Source organism: Ornithodoros turicata, unplaced genomic scaffold (assembly GCF_037126465.1).
Source record: "Ornithodoros turicata isolate Travis unplaced genomic scaffold, ASM3712646v1 ctg00001238.1, whole genome shotgun sequence".
Taxonomy (NCBI): Eukaryota; Metazoa; Arthropoda; class Arachnida; order Ixodida; family Argasidae; genus Ornithodoros; species Ornithodoros turicata.
Window position 1 is genome coordinate 68,932 of NW_026999514.1, and position 15,910 is coordinate 84,841.

A 15,910-nucleotide genomic window follows, 5' to 3' on the forward strand; every position below is an offset into this window, starting at 1 on the left:
TTTCACTTGGTAGTGCCAGCTTCTCCACGACTTTATATGTTGACGCTGGAGAGGTTAACGACAAACTGCCAGCTGAGAACGGCGAGCCCGAGGCGGTGATGGGGGATGATCCTCGTCTCATTTCAGGCAGCCGCGTTGCCCGCCTACTGGAGCACTTAAGAAACCAGGAATTTGAGCACGGCTACGACATAAACCCGGGCGCCTCATCCCAGACGTTCGGCAAACGGGCCTAGGGTATGACGCGATAAATACGACCAAGCACTCGTCTGATGGCCCGGTCGTCCTCTTTCACTTGGTAGTGCCAGCTTCTCCACGACTTTATATGTTGACGCTGGAGAGGTTAACGACAAACTGCCAGCTGAGAACGGCGAGCCCGAGGCGGTGATGGGGGATGATCCTCGTCTCATTTCAGGCAGCCGCGTTGCCCGCCTACTGGAGCACTTAAGAAACCAGGAATTTGAGCACGGCTACGACATAAACCCGGGCGCCTCATCCCAGACGTTCGGCAAACGGGCCTAGGGTATGACGCGATAAATACGACCAAGCACTCGTCTGATGGCCCGGGTCGTCCTCTTTCACTTGGTAGTGCCAGCTTCTCCACGACTTTATATGTTGACGCTGGAGAGGTTAACGACAAACTGCCAGCTGAGAACGGCGAGCCCGAGGCGGTGATGGGGGATGATCCTCGTCTCATTTCAGGCAGCCGCGTTGCCCGCCTACTGGAGCACTTAAGAAACCAGGAATTTGAGCACGGCTACGACATAAACCCGGGCGCCTCATCCCAGACGTTCGGCAAACGGGCCTAGGGTATGACGCGATAAATACGACCAAGCACTCGTCTGATGGCCCGGTCGTCCTCTTTCACTTGGTAGTGCCAGCTTCTCCACGACTTTATATGTTGACGCTGGAGAGGTTAACGACAAACTGCCAGCTGAGAACGGCGAGCCCGAGGCGGTGATGGGGGATGATCCTCGTCTCATTTCAGGCAGCCGCGTTGCCCGCCTACTGGAGCACTTAAGAAACCAGGAATTTGAGCACGGCTACGACATAAACCCGGGCGCCTCATCCCAGACGTTCGGCAAACGGGCCTAGGGTATGACGCGATAAATACGACCAAGCACTCGTCTGATGGCCCGGGTCGTCCTCTTTCACTTGGTAGTGCCAGCTTCTCCACGACTTTATATGTTGACGCTGGAGAGGTTAACGACAAACTGCCAGCTGAGAACGGCGAGCCCGAGGCGGTGATGGGGGATGATCCTCGTCTCATTTCAGGCAGCCGCGTTGCCCGCCTACTGGAGCACTTAAGAAACCAGGAATTTGAGCACGGCTACGACATAAACCCGGGCCCTCATCCCAGACGTTCGGCAAACGGGCCTAGGGTATGACGCGATAAATACGACCAAGCACTCGTCTGATGGCCCGGTCGTCCTCTTTCACTTGGTAGTGCCAGCTTCTCCACGACTTTATATGTTGACGCTGGAGAGGTTAACGACAAACTGCCAGCTGAGAACGGCGAGCCGAGGCGGTGATGGGGGATGATCCTCGTCTCATTTCAGGCAGCCGCGTTGCCCGCCTACTGGAGCACTTAAGAAACCAGGAATTTGAGCACGGCTACGACATAAACCCGGGCGCCTCATCCCAGACGTTCGGCAAACGGGCCTAGGGTATGACGCGATAAATACGACCAAGCACTCGTCTGATGGCCCGGGTCGTCCTCTTTCACTTGGTAGTGCCAGCTTCTCCACGACTTTATATGTTGACGCTGGAGAGGTTAACGACAAACTGCCAGCTGAGAACGGCGAGCCCGAGGCGGTGATGGGGGATGATCCTCGTCTCATTTCAGGCAGCCGCGTTGCCCGCCTACTGGAGCACTTAAGAAACCAGGAATTTGAGCACGGCTACGACATAAACCCGGGCGCCTCATCCCAGACGTTCGGCAAACGGGCCTAGGTATGACGCGATAAATACGACCAAGCACTCGTCTGATGGCCCGGGTCGTCCTCTTTCACTTGGTAGTGCCAGCTTCTCCACGACTTTATATGTTGACGCTGGAGAGGTTAACGACAAACTGCCAGCTGAGAACGGCGAGCCCGAGGCGGTGATGGGGGATGATCCTCGTCTCATTTCAGGCAGCCGCGTTGCCCGCCTACTGGAGCACTTAAGAAACCAGGAATTTGAGCACGGCTACGACATAAACCCGGGCGCCTCATCCCAGACGTTCGGCAAACGGGCCTAGGGTATGACGCGATAAATACGACCAAGCACTCGTCTGATGGCCCGGTCGTCCTCTTTCACTTGGTAGTGCCAGCTTCTCCACGACTTTATATGTTGACGCTGGAGAGGTTAACGACAAACTGCCAGCTGAGAACGGCGAGCCCGAGGCGGTGATGGGGGATGATCCTCGTCTCATTTCAGGCAGCCGCGTTGCCCGCCTACTGGAGCACTTAAGAAACCAGGAATTTGAGCACGGCTACGACATAAACCCGGGCGCCTCATCCCAGACGTTCGGCAAACGGGCCTAGGGTATGACGCGATAAATACGACCAAGCACTCGTCTGATGGCCCGGGTCGTCCTCTTTCACTTGGTAGTGCCAGCTTCTCCACGACTTTATATGTTGACGCTGGAGAGGTTAACGACAAACTGCCAGCTGAGAACGGCGAGCCCGAGGCGGTGATGGGGATGATCCTCGTCTCATTTCAGGCAGCCGCGTTGCCCGCCTACTGGAGCACTTAAGAAACCAGGAATTTGAGCACGGCTACGACATAAACCCGGGCGCCTCATCCCAGACGTTCGGCAAACGGGCCTAGGGTATGACGCGATAAATACGACCAAGCACTCGTCTGATGGCCCGGGTCGTCCTCTTTCACTTGGTAGTGCCAGCTTCTCCACGACTTTATATGTTGACGCTGGAGAGGTTAACGACAAACTGCCAGCTGAGAACGGCGAGCCCGAGGCGGTGATGGGGGATGATCCTCGTCTCATTTCAGGCAGCCGCGTTGCCCGCCTACTGGAGCACTTAAGAAACCAGGAATTTGAGCACGGCTACGACATAAACCCGGGCGCCTCATCCCAGACGTTCGGCAAACGGGCCTAGGGTATGACGCGATAAATACGACCAAGCACTCGTCTGATGGCCCGGTCGTCCTCTTTCACTTGGTAGTGCCAGCTTCTCCACGACTTTATATGTTGACGCTGGAGAGGTTAACGACAAACTGCCAGCTGAGAACGGCGAGCCCGAGGCGGTGATGGGGGATGATCCTCGTCTCATTTCAGGCAGCCGCGTTGCCCGCCTACTGGAGCACTTAAGAAACCAGGAATTTGAGCACGGCTACGACATAAACCCGGGCGCCTCATCCCAGACGTTCGGCAAACGGGCCTAGGTATGACGCGATAAATACGACCAAGCACTCGTCTGATGGCCCGGTCGTCCTCTTTCACTTGGTAGTGCCAGCTTCTCCACGACTTTATATGTTGACGCTGGAGAGGTTAACGACAAACTGCCAGCTGAGAACGGCGAGCCCGAGGCGGTGATGGGGGATGATCCTCGTCTCATTTCAGGCAGCCGCGTTGCCCGCCTACTGGAGCACTTAAGAAACCAGGAATTTGAGCACGGCTACGACATAAACCCGGGCGCCTCATCCCAGACGTTCGGCAAACGGGCCTAGGTATGACGCGATAAATACGACCAAGCACTCGTCTGATGGCCCGGGTCGTCCTCTTTCACTTGGTAGTGCCAGCTTCTCCACGACTTTATATGTTGACGCTGGAGAGGTTAACGACAAACTGCCAGCTGAGAACGGCGAGCCCGAGGCGGTGATGGGGGATGATCCTCGTCTCATTTCAGGCAGCCGCGTTGCCCGCCTACTGGAGCACTTAAGAAACCAGGAATTTGAGCACGGCTACGACATAAACCCGGGCGCCTCATCCCAGACGTTCGGCAAACGGGCCTAGGGTATGACGCGATAAATACGACCAAGCACTCGTCTGATGGCCCGGGTCGTCCTCTTTCACTTGGTAGTGCCAGCTTCTCCACGACTTTATATGTTGACGCTGGAGAGGTTAACGACAAACTGCCAGCTGAGAACGGCGAGCCCGAGGCGGTGATGGGGATGATCCTCGTCTCATTTCAGGCAGCCGCGTTGCCCGCCTACTGGAGCACTTAAGAAACCAGGAATTTGAGCACGGCTACGACATAAACCCGGGCGCCTCATCCCAGACGTTCGGCAAACGGGCCTAGGTATGACGCGATAAATACGACCAAGCACTCGTCTGATGGCCCGGGTCGTCCTCTTTCACTTGGTAGTGCCAGCTTCTCCACGACTTTATATGTTGACGCTGGAGAGGTTAACGACAAACTGCCAGCTGAGAACGGCGAGCCCGAGGCGGTGATGGGGGATGATCCTCGTCTCATTTCAGGCAGCCGCGTTGCCCGCCTACTGGAGCACTTAAGAAACCAGGAATTTGAGCACGGCTACGACATAAACCCGGGCGCCTCATCCCAGACGTTCGGCAAACGGGCCTAGGGTATGACGCGATAAATACGACCAAGCACTCGTCTGATGGCCCGGTCGTCCTCTTTCACTTGGTAGTGCCAGCTTCTCCACGACTTTATATGTTGACGCTGGAGAGGTTAACGACAAACTGCCAGCTGAGAACGGCGAGCCCGAGGCGGTGATGGGGGATGATCCTCGTCTCATTTCAGGCAGCCGCGTTGCCCGCCTACTGGAGCACTTAAGAAACCAGGAATTTGAGCACGGCTACGACATAAACCCGGGCGCCTCATCCCAGACGTTCGGCAAACGGGCCTAGGGTATGACGCGATAAATACGACCAAGCACTCGTCTGATGGCCCGGGTCGTCCTCTTTCACTTGGTAGTGCCAGCTTCTCCACGACTTTATATGTTGACGCTGGAGAGGTTAACGACAAACTGCCAGCTGAGAACGGCGAGCCCGAGGCGGTGATGGGGGATGATCCTCGTCTCATTTCAGGCAGCCGCGTTGCCCGCCTACTGGAGCACTTAAGAAACCAGGAATTTGAGCACGGCTACGACATAAACCCGGGCGCCTCATCCCAGACGTTCGGCAAACGGGCCTAGGGTATGACGCGATAAATACGACCAAGCACTCGTCTGATGGCCCGGGTCGTCCTCTTTCACTTGGTAGTGCCAGCTTCTCCACGACTTTATATGTTGACGCTGGAGAGGTTAACGACAAACTGCCAGCTGAGAACGGCGAGCCCGAGGCGGTGATGGGGATGATCCTCGTCTCATTTCAGGCAGCCGCGTTGCCCGCCTACTGGAGCACTTAAGAAACCAGGAATTTGAGCACGGCTACGACATAAACCCGGGCGCCTCATCCCAGACGTTCGGCAAACGGGCCTAGGGTATGACGCGATAAATACGACCAAGCACTCGTCTGATGGCCCGGTCGTCCATCTTTCACTTGGTAGTGCCAGCTTCTCCACGACTTTATATGTTGACGCTGGAGAGGTTAACGACAAACTGCCAGCTGAGAACGGCGAGCCCGAGGCGGTGATGGGGGATCATCCTCGTCTCATTTCAGGCAGCCGCGTTGCCCGCCTACTGGAGCACTTAAGAAACCAGGAATTTGAGCACGGCTACGACATAACCCCGGGCGCCTCATCCCAGACGTTCGGCAAACGGGCCTAGGGTATGACGCGATAAATACGACCAAGCACTCGTCTGATGGCCCGGGTCGTCCTCTTTCACTTGGTAGTGCCAGCTTCTCCACGACTTTATATGTTGACGCTGGAGAGGTTAACGACAAACTGCCAGCTGAGAACGGCGAGCCCGAGGCGGTGATGGGGGATGATCCTCGTCTCATTTCAGGCAGCCGCGTTGCCCGCCTACTGGAGCACTTAAGAAACCAGGAATTTGAGCACGGCTACGACATAAACCCGGGCGCCTCATCCCAGACGTTCGGCAAACGGGCCTAGGGTATGACGCGATAAATACGACCAAGCACTCGTCTGATGGCCCGGGTCGTCCTCTTTCACTTGGTAGTGCCAGCTTCTCCACGACTTTATATGTTGACGCTGGAGAGGTTAACGACAAACTGCCAGCTGAGAACGGCGAGCCCGAGGCGGTGATGGGGGATCATCCTCGTCTCATTTCAGGCAGCCGCGTTGCCCGCCTACTGGAGCACTTAAGAACCAGGAATTTGAGCACGGCTACGACATAAACCCGGGCGCCTCATCCCAGACGTTCGGCAAACGGGCCTAGGGTATGACGCGATAAATACGACCAAGCACTCGTCTGATGGCCCGGGTCGTCCTCTTTCACTTGGTAGTGCCAGCTTCTCCACGACTTTATATGTTGACGCTGGAGAGGTTAACGACAAACTGCCAGCTGAGAACGGCGAGCCCGAGGCGGTGATGGGGGATGATCCTCGTCTCATTTCAGGCAGCCGCGTTGCCCCGCCTACTGGAGCACTTAAGAACCAGGAATTTGAGCACGGCTACGACATAAACCCGGGCGCCTCATCCCAGACGTTCGGCAAACGGGCCTAGGGTATGACGCGATAAATACTACCAAGCACTCGTCTGATGGCCCGGGTCGTCCTCTTTCACTTGGTAGTGCCAGCTTCTCCACGACTTTATATGTTGACGCTGGAGAGGTTAACGACAAACTGCCAGCTGAGAACGGCGAGCCCGAGGCGGTGATGGGGGATGATCCTCGTCTCATTTCAGGCAGCCGCGTTGCCCGCCTACTGGAGCACTTAAGAAACCAGGAATTTGAGCACGGCTACGACATAAACCCGGGCGCCTCATCCCAGACGTTCGGCAAACGGGCCTAGGGTATGACGCGATAAATACGACCAAGCACTCGTCTGATGGCCCGGGTCGTCCTCTTTCACTTGGTAGTGCCAGCTTCTCCACGACTTTATATGTTGACGCTGGAGAGGTTAACGACAAACTGCCAGCTGAGAACGGCGAGCCCGAGGCGGTGATGGGGGATCATCCTCGTCTCATTTCAGGCAGCCGCGTTGCCCGCCTACTGGAGCACTTAAGAAACCAGGAATTTGAGCACGGCTACGACATAAACCCGGGCGCCTCATCCCAGACGTTCGGCAAACGGGCCTAGGGTATGACGCGATAAATACGACCAAGCACTCGTCTGATGGCCCGGGTCGTCCTCTTTCACTTGGTAGTGCCAGCTTCTCCACGACTTTATATGTTGACGCTGGAGAGGTTAACGACAAACTGCCAGCTGAGAACGGCGAGCCCGAGGCGGTGATGGGGGATGATCCTCGTCTCATTTCAGGCAGCCGCGTTGCCCGCCTACTGGAGCACTTAAGAAACCAGGAATTTGAGCACGGCTACGACATAAACCCGGGCGCCTCATCCCAGACGTTCGGCAAACGGGCCTAGGGTATGACGCGATAAATACGACCAAGCACTCGTCTGATGGCCCGGGTCGTCCTCTTTCACTTGGTAGTGCCAGCTTCTCCACGACTTTATATGTTGACGCTGGAGAGGTTAACGACAAACTGCCAGCTGAGAACGGCGAGCCCGAGGCGGTGATGGGGATCATCCTCGTCTCATTTCAGGCAGCCGCGTTGCCCGCCTACTGGAGCACTTAAGAAACCAGGAATTTGAGCACGGCTACGACATAAACCCGGGCGCCTCATCCCAGACGTTCGGCAAACGGGCCTAGGGTATGACGCGATAAATACGACCAAGCACTCGTCTGATGGCCCGGGTCGTCCTCTTTCACTTGGTAGTGCCAGCTTCTCCACGACTTTATATGTTGACGCTGGAGAGGTTAACGACAAACTGCCAGCTGAGAACGGCGAGCCCGAGGCGGTGATGGGGGATGATCCTCGTCTCATTTCAGGCAGCCGCGTTGCCCGCCTACTGGAGCACTTAAGAAACCAGGAATTTGAGCACGGCTACGACATAAACCCGGGCGCCTCATCCCAGACGTTCGGCAAACGGGCCTAGGGTATGACGCGATAAATACGACCAAGCACTCGTCTGATGGCCCAGGTCGTCCTCTTTCACTTGGTAGTGCCAGCTTCTCCACGACTTTATATGTTGACGCTGGAGAGGTTAACGACAAACTGCCAGCTGAGAACGGCGAGCCCGAGGCGGTGATGGGGGATGATCCTCGTCTCATTTCAGGCAGCCGCTTTTCCCGCCTACTGGAGCACTTAAGAAACCAGGAATTTGAGCACGGCTACGACATAAACCCGGGCGCCTCATCCCAGACGTTCGGCAAACGGGCCTAGGGTATGACGCGATAAATACGACCAAGCACTCGTCTGATGGCCCGGTCGTCCTCTTTCACTTGGTAGTGCCAGCTTCTCCACGACTTTATATGTTGACGCTGGAGAGGTTAACGACAAACTGCCAGCTGAGAACGGCGAGCCCGAGGCGGTGATGGGGGATGATCTCGTCTCATTTCAGGCAGCCGCGTTGCCCGCCTACTGGAGCACTTAAGAAACCAGGAATTTGAGCACGGCTACGACATAAACCCGGGCGCCTCATCCCAGACGTTCGGCAAACGGGCCTAGGGTATGACGCGATAAATACGACCAAGCACTCGTCTGATGGCCCGGGTCGTCCTCTTTCACTTGGTAGTGCCAGCTTCTCCACGACTTTATATGTTGACGCTGGAGAGGTTAACGACAAACTGCCAGCTGAGAACGGCGAGCCCGAGGCGGTGATGGGGGATGATCCTCGTCTCATTTCAGGCAGCCGCGTTGCCCGCCTACTGGAGCACTTAAGAAACCAGGAATTTGAGCACGGCTACGACATAAACCCGGGCGCCTCATCCCAGACGTTCGGCAAACGGGCCTAGGGTATGACGCGATAAATACGACCAAGCACTCGTCTGATGGCCCAGGTCGTCCTCTTTCACTTGGTAGTGCCAGCTTCTCCACGACTTTATATGTTGACGCTGGAGAGGTTAACGACAAACTGCCAGCTGAGAACGGCGAGCCCGAGGCGGTGATGGGGGATGATCCTCGTCTCATTTCAGGCAGCCGCGTTGCCCGCCTACTGGAGCACTTAAGAAACCAGGAATTTGAGCACGGCTACGACATAAACCCGGGCGCCTCATCCCAGACGTTCGGCAAACGGGCCTAGGGTATGACGCGATAAATACGACCAAGCACTCGTCTGATGGCCCGGGTCGTCCTCTTTCACTTGGTAGTGCCAGCTTCTCCACGACTTTATATGTTGACGCTGGAGAGGTTAACGACAAACTGCCAGCTGAGAACGGCGAGCCCGAGGCGGTGATGGGGGATGATCCTCGTCTCATTTCAGGCAGCCGCGTTGCCCGCCTACTGGAGCACTTAAGAAACCAGGAATTTGAGCACGGCTACGACATAAACCCGGGCGCCTCATCCCAGACGTTCGGCAAACGGGCCTAGGGTATGACGCGATAAATACTACCAAGCACTCGTCTGATGGCCCGGGTCGTCCTCTTTCACTTGGTAGTGCCAGCTTCTCCACGACTTTATATGTTGACGCTGGAGAGGTTAACGACAAACTGCCAGCTGAGAACGGCGAGCCCGAGGCGGTGATGGGGGATGATCCTCGTCTCATTTCAGGCAGCCGCGTTGCCCGCCTACTGGAGCACTTAAGAAACCAGGAATTTGAGCACGGCTACGACATAAACCCGGGCGCCTCATCCCAGACGTTCGGCAAACGGGCCTAGGGTATGACGCGATAAATACGACCAAGCACTCGTCTGATGGCCCAGGTCGTCCTCTTTCACTTGGTAGTGCCAGCTTCTCCACGACTTTATATGTTGACGCTGGAGAGGTTAACGACAAACTGCCAGCTGAGAACGGCGAGCCCGAGGCGGTGATGGGGGATGATCCTCGTCTCATTTCAGGCAGCCGCGTTGCCCGCCTACTGGAGCACTTAAGAAACCAGGAATTTGAGCACGGCTACGACATAAACCCGGGCGCCTCATCCCAGACGTTCGGCAAACGGGCCTAGGGTATGACGCGATAAATACGACCAAGCACTCGTCTGATGACCCAGGTCGTCCTCTTTCACTTGGTAGTGCCAGCTTCTCCACGACTTTATATGTTGACGCTGGAGAGGTTAACGACAAACTGCCAGCTGAGAACGGCGAGCCCGAGGCGGTGATGGGGGTTGATCCTCGTCTCATTTCAGGCAGCCGCGTTGCCCGCCTACTGGAGCACTTAAGAAACCAGGAATTTGAGCACGGCTACGACATAAACCCGGGCGCCTCATCCCAGACGTTCGGCAAACGGGCCTAGGGTATGAAGCGATAAATACGACCAAGCACTCGTCTGATGGCCCAGGTCGTCCTCTTTCACTTGGTAGTGCCAGCTTCTCCACGACTTTATATGTTGACGCTGGAGAGGTTAACGACAAACTGCCAGCTGAGAACGGCGAGCCCGAGGCGGTGATGGGGGATCATCCTCGTCTCATTTCAGGCAGCCGCGTTGCCCGCCTACTGGAGCACTTAAGAAACCAGGAATTTGAGCACGGCTACGACATAAACCCGGGCGCCTCATCCCAGACGTTCGGCAAACGGGCCTAGGGTATGACGCGATAAATACGACCAAGCACTCGTCTGATGGCCCAGGTCGTCCTCTTTCACTTGGTAGTGCCAGCTTCTCCACGACTTTATATGTTGACGCTGGAGAGGTGAACGACAAACTGCCAGCTGAGAACGGCGAGCCCGAGGCGGTGATGGGGGATGATCCTCGTCTCGTTTCAGGCAGCCGCGTTGCCCGCCTACTGGAGCACTTAAGAAAGCAGGAATTTGAGCACGGCTACGACATAAACCCGGGCGCCTCATCCCAGACGTTCGGCAAACGGGCCTAGGGTATGACGCGATAAATACGACCAAGCACTCGTCTGATGGCCCGGGTCGTCCTCTTTCAGTTGGTAGTGCCAGCTTCTCCACGACTTTATATGTTGACGCTGGAGAGGTTAACGACAAACTGCCAGCTGAGAACGGCGAGCCCGAGGCGGTGATGGGGGATGATCCTCGTCTCGTTTCAGGCAGCCGCGTTGCCCGGCTACTGGAGCACTTAAGAAAGCAGGAATTTGAGCACGGCTACGACATAAACCCGGGCGCCTCATCCCAGACGTTCGGCAAACGGGCCTAGGGTATGACGCGATAAATACGACCAAGCACTCGTCTGATGGCTCGGGTCGTCCTCTTTCACTTGGTACTGCCAGCTTCTCCACGACTTTATATGTTGACGCTGGAGAGGTTAACGACAAACTGCCAGCTGAGAACGGCGAGCCGGAGGCGGTGATGGGGGTTGATCCTCGTCTCGTTTCAGGCAGCCGCGTTGCCCGCCTACTGGAGCACTTAAGAAACCAGGAATTTGAGCACGGCTACGACATAAACCCGGGCGCCTCATCCCAGACGTTCGGCAAACGGGCCTTGGGTATGACGCGATAAATACGACCAAGCACTCGTCTGATGTCCCGGGTCGTCCTCTTTCACTTGGTAGTGCCAGCTTCTCCACGACCTTATATGTTGACGCTGGAGAGGTTAACGACAAACTGCCAGCTGAGAACGGCGAGCCCGAGGCGGTGATGGGGGATGATCCTCGTCTCATTTCAGGCAGCCGCGTTGCCCGCCTACTGGAGCACTTAAGAAACCAGGAATTTGAGCACGGCTACGACATAAACCCGGGCGCCTCATCCCAGACGTTCGGCAAACGGGCCTAGGGTATGACGCGATAAATACGACCAAGCACTCGTCTGATGGCCCAGGTCGTCCTCTTTCACTTGGTAGTGCCAGCTTCTCCACGACTTTATATGTTGACGCTGGAGAGGTTAACGACAAACTGCCAGCTGAGAACGGCGAGCCCGAGGCGGTGATGGGGGATGATCCTCGTCTCATTTCAGGCAGCCGCGTTGCCCGCCTACTGGAGCACTTAAGAAACCAGGAATTTGAGCACGGCTACGACATAAACCCGGGCGCCTCATCCCAGACGTTCGGCAAACGGGCCTAGGGTATGACGCGATAAATACGACCAAGCACTCGTCTGATGGCCCAGGTCGTCCTCTTTCACTTGGTAGTGCCAGCTTCTCCACGACTTTATATGTTGACGCTGGAGAGGTTAACGACAAACTGCCAGCTGAGAACGGCGAGCCCGAGGCGGTGATGGGGGATGATCCTCGTCTCATTTCAGGCAGCCGCGTTGCCCGCCTACTGGAGCACTTAAGAAACCAGGAATTTGAGCACGGCTACGACATAAACCCGGGCGCCTCATCCCAGACGTTCGGCAAACGGGCCTAGGGTATGACGCGATAAATACGACCAAGCACTCGTCTGATGGCCCAGGTCGTCCTCTTTCACTTGGTAGTGCCAGCTTCTCCACGACTTTATATGTTGACGCTGGAGAGGTTAACGACAAACTGCCAGCTGAGAACGGCGAGCCCGAGGCGGTGATGGGGGATGATCCTCGTCTCATTTCAGGCAGCCGCGTTGCCCGCCTACTGGAGCACTTAAGAAACCAGGAATTTGAGCACGGCTACGACATAAACCCGGGCGCCTCATCCCAGACGTTCGGCAAACGGGCCTAGGGTATGACGCGATAAATACGACCAAGCACTCGTCTGATGGCCCAGGTCGTCCTCTTTCACTTGGTAGTGCCAGCTTCTCCACGACTTTATATGTTGACGCTGGAGAGGTTAACGACAAACTGCCAGCTGAGAACGGCGAGCCCGAGGCGGTGATGGGGGATGAGCCTCGTCTCATTTCAGGCAGCCGCGTTGCCCGCCTACTGGAGCACTTAAGAAACCAGGAATTTGAGCACGGCTACGACATAAACCCGGGCGCCTCATCCCAGACGTTCGGCAAACGGGCCTAGGGTATGACGCGATAAATACGACCAAGCACTCGTCTGATGGCCCAGGTCGTCCTCTTTCACTTGGTAGTGCCAGCTTCTCCACGACTTTATATGTTGACGCTGGAGAGGTTAACGACAAACTGCCAGCTGAGAACGGCGAGCCCGAGGCGGTGATGGGGGATGATCCTCGTCTCATTTCAGGCAGCCGCGTTGCCCGCCTACTGGAGCACTTAAGAAACCAGGAATTTGAGCACGGCTACGACATAAACCCGGGCGCCTCATCCCAGACGTTCGGCAAACGGGCCTAGGGTATGACGCGATAAATACGACCAAGCACTCGTCTGATGACCCAGGTCGTCCTCTTTCACTTGGTAGTGCCAGCTTCTCCACGACTTTATATGTTGACGCTGGAGAGGTTAACGACAAACTGCCAGCTGAGAACGGCGAGCCCGAGGCGGTGATGGGGGTTGATCCTCGTCTCATTTCAGGCAGCCGCGTTGCCCGCCTACTGGAGCACTTAAGAAACCAGGAATTTGAGCACGGCTACGACATAAACCCGGGCGCCTCATCCCAGACGTTCGGCAAACGGGCCTAGGGTATGAAGCGATAAATACGACCAAGCACTCGTCTGATGGCCCAGGTCGTCCTCTTTCACTTGGTAGTGCCAGCTTCTCCACGACTTTATATGTTGACGCTGGAGAGGTTAACGACAAACTGCCAGCTGAGAACGGCGAGCCCGAGGCGGTGATGGGGGATCATCCTCGTCTCATTTCAGGCAGCCGCGTTGCCCGCCTACTGGAGCACTTAAGAAACCAGGAATTTGAGCACGGCTACGACATAAACCCGGGCGCCTCATCCCAGACGTTCGGCAAACGGGCCTAGGGTATGACGCGATAAATACGACCAAGCACTCGTCTGATGGCCCAGGTCGTCCTCTTTCACTTGGTAGTGCCAGCTTCTCCACGACTTTATATGTTGACGCTGGAGAGGTGAACGACAAACTGCCAGCTGAGAACGGCGAGCCCGAGGCGGTGATGGGGGATGATCCTCGTCTCGTTTCAGGCAGCCGCGTTGCCCGCCTACTGGAGCACTTAAGAAAGCAGGAATTTGAGCACGGCTACGACATAAACCCGGGCGCCTCATCCCAGACGTTCGGCAAACGGGCCTAGGGTATGACGCGATAAATACGACCAAGCACTCGTCTGATGGCCCGGGTCGTCCTCTTTCAGTTGGTAGTGCCAGCTTCTCCACGACTTTATATGTTGACGCTGGAGAGGTTAACGACAAACTGCCAGCTGAGAACGGCGAGCCCGAGGCGGTGATGGGGGATGATCCTCGTCTCGTTTCAGGCAGCCGCGTTGCCCGGCTACTGGAGCACTTAAGAAAGCAGGAATTTGAGCACGGCTACGACATAAACCCGGGCGCCTCATCCCAGACGTTCGGCAAACGGGCCTAGGGTATGACGCGATAAATACGACCAAGCACTCGTCTGATGGCTCGGGTCGTCCTCTTTCACTTGGTACTGCCAGCTTCTCCACGACTTTATATGTTGACGCTGGAGAGGTTAACGACAAACTGCCAGCTGAGAACGGCGAGCCGGAGGCGGTGATGGGGGTTGATCCTCGTCTCGTTTCAGGCAGCCGCGTTGCCCGCCTACTGGAGCACTTAAGAAACCAGGAATTTGAGCACGGCTACGACATAAACCCGGGCGCCTCATCCCAGACGTTCGGCAAACGGGCCTTGGGTATGACGCGATAAATACGACCAAGCACTCGTCTGATGTCCCGGGTCGTCCTCTTTCACTTGGTAGTGCCAGCTTCTCCACGACTTTATATGTTGACGCTGGAGAGGTTAACGACAAACTGCCAGCTGAGAACGGCGAGCCCGAGGCGGTGATGGGGGATGATCCTCGTCTCATTTCAGGCAGCCGCGTTGCCCGCCTACTGGAGCACTTAAGAAACCAGGAATTTGAGCACGGCTACGACATAAACCCGGGCGCCTCATCCCAGACGTTCGGCAAACGGGCCTAGGGTATGACGCGATAAATACGACCAAGCACTCGTCTGATGGCCCAGGTCGTCCTCTTTCACTTGGTAGTGCCAGCTTCTCCACGACTTTATATGTTGACGCTGGAGAGGTTAACGACAAACTGCCAGCTGAGAACGGCGAGCCCGAGGCGGTGATGGGGGATGATCCTCGTCTCATTTCAGGCAGCCGCGTTGCCCGCCTACTGGAGCACTTAAGAAACCAGGAATTTGAGCACGGCTACGACATAAACCCGGGCGCCTCATCCCAGACGTTCGGCAAACGGGCCTAGGGTATGACGCGATAAATACGACCAAGCACTCGTCTGATGGCCCAGGTCGTCCTCTTTCACTTGGTAGTGCCAGCTTCTCCACGACTTTATATGTTGACGCTGGAGAGGTTAACGACAAACTGCCAGCTGAGAACGGCGAGCCCGAGGCGGTGATGGGGGATGATCCTCGTCTCATTTCAGGCAGCCGCGTTGCCCGCCTACTGGAGCACTTAAGAAACCAGGAATTTGAGCACGGCTACGACATAAACCCGGGCGCCTCATCCCAGACGTTCGGCAAACGGGCCTAGGGTATGACGCGATAAATACGACCAAGCACTCGTCTGATGGCCCAGGTCGTCCTCTTTCACTTGGTAGTGCCAGCTTCTCCACGACTTTATATGTTGACGCTGGAGAGGTTAACGACAAACTGCCAGCTGAGAACGGCGAGCCCGAGGCGGTGATGGGGGATGATCCTCGTCTCATTTCAGGCAGCCGCGTTGCCCGCCTACTGGAGCACTTAAGAAACCAGGAATTTGAGCACGGCTACGACATAAACCCGGGCGCCTCATCCCAGACGTTCGGCAAACGGGCCTAGGGTATGACGCGATAAATACGACCAAGCACTCGTCTGATGGCCCAGGTCGTCCTCTTTCACTTGGTAGTGCCAGCTTCTCCACGACTTTATATGTTGACGCTGGAGAGGTTAACGACAAACTGCCAGCTGAGAACGGCGAGCCCGAGGCGGTGATGGGGGATGAGCCTCGTCTCATTTCAGGCAGCCGCGTTGCCCGCCT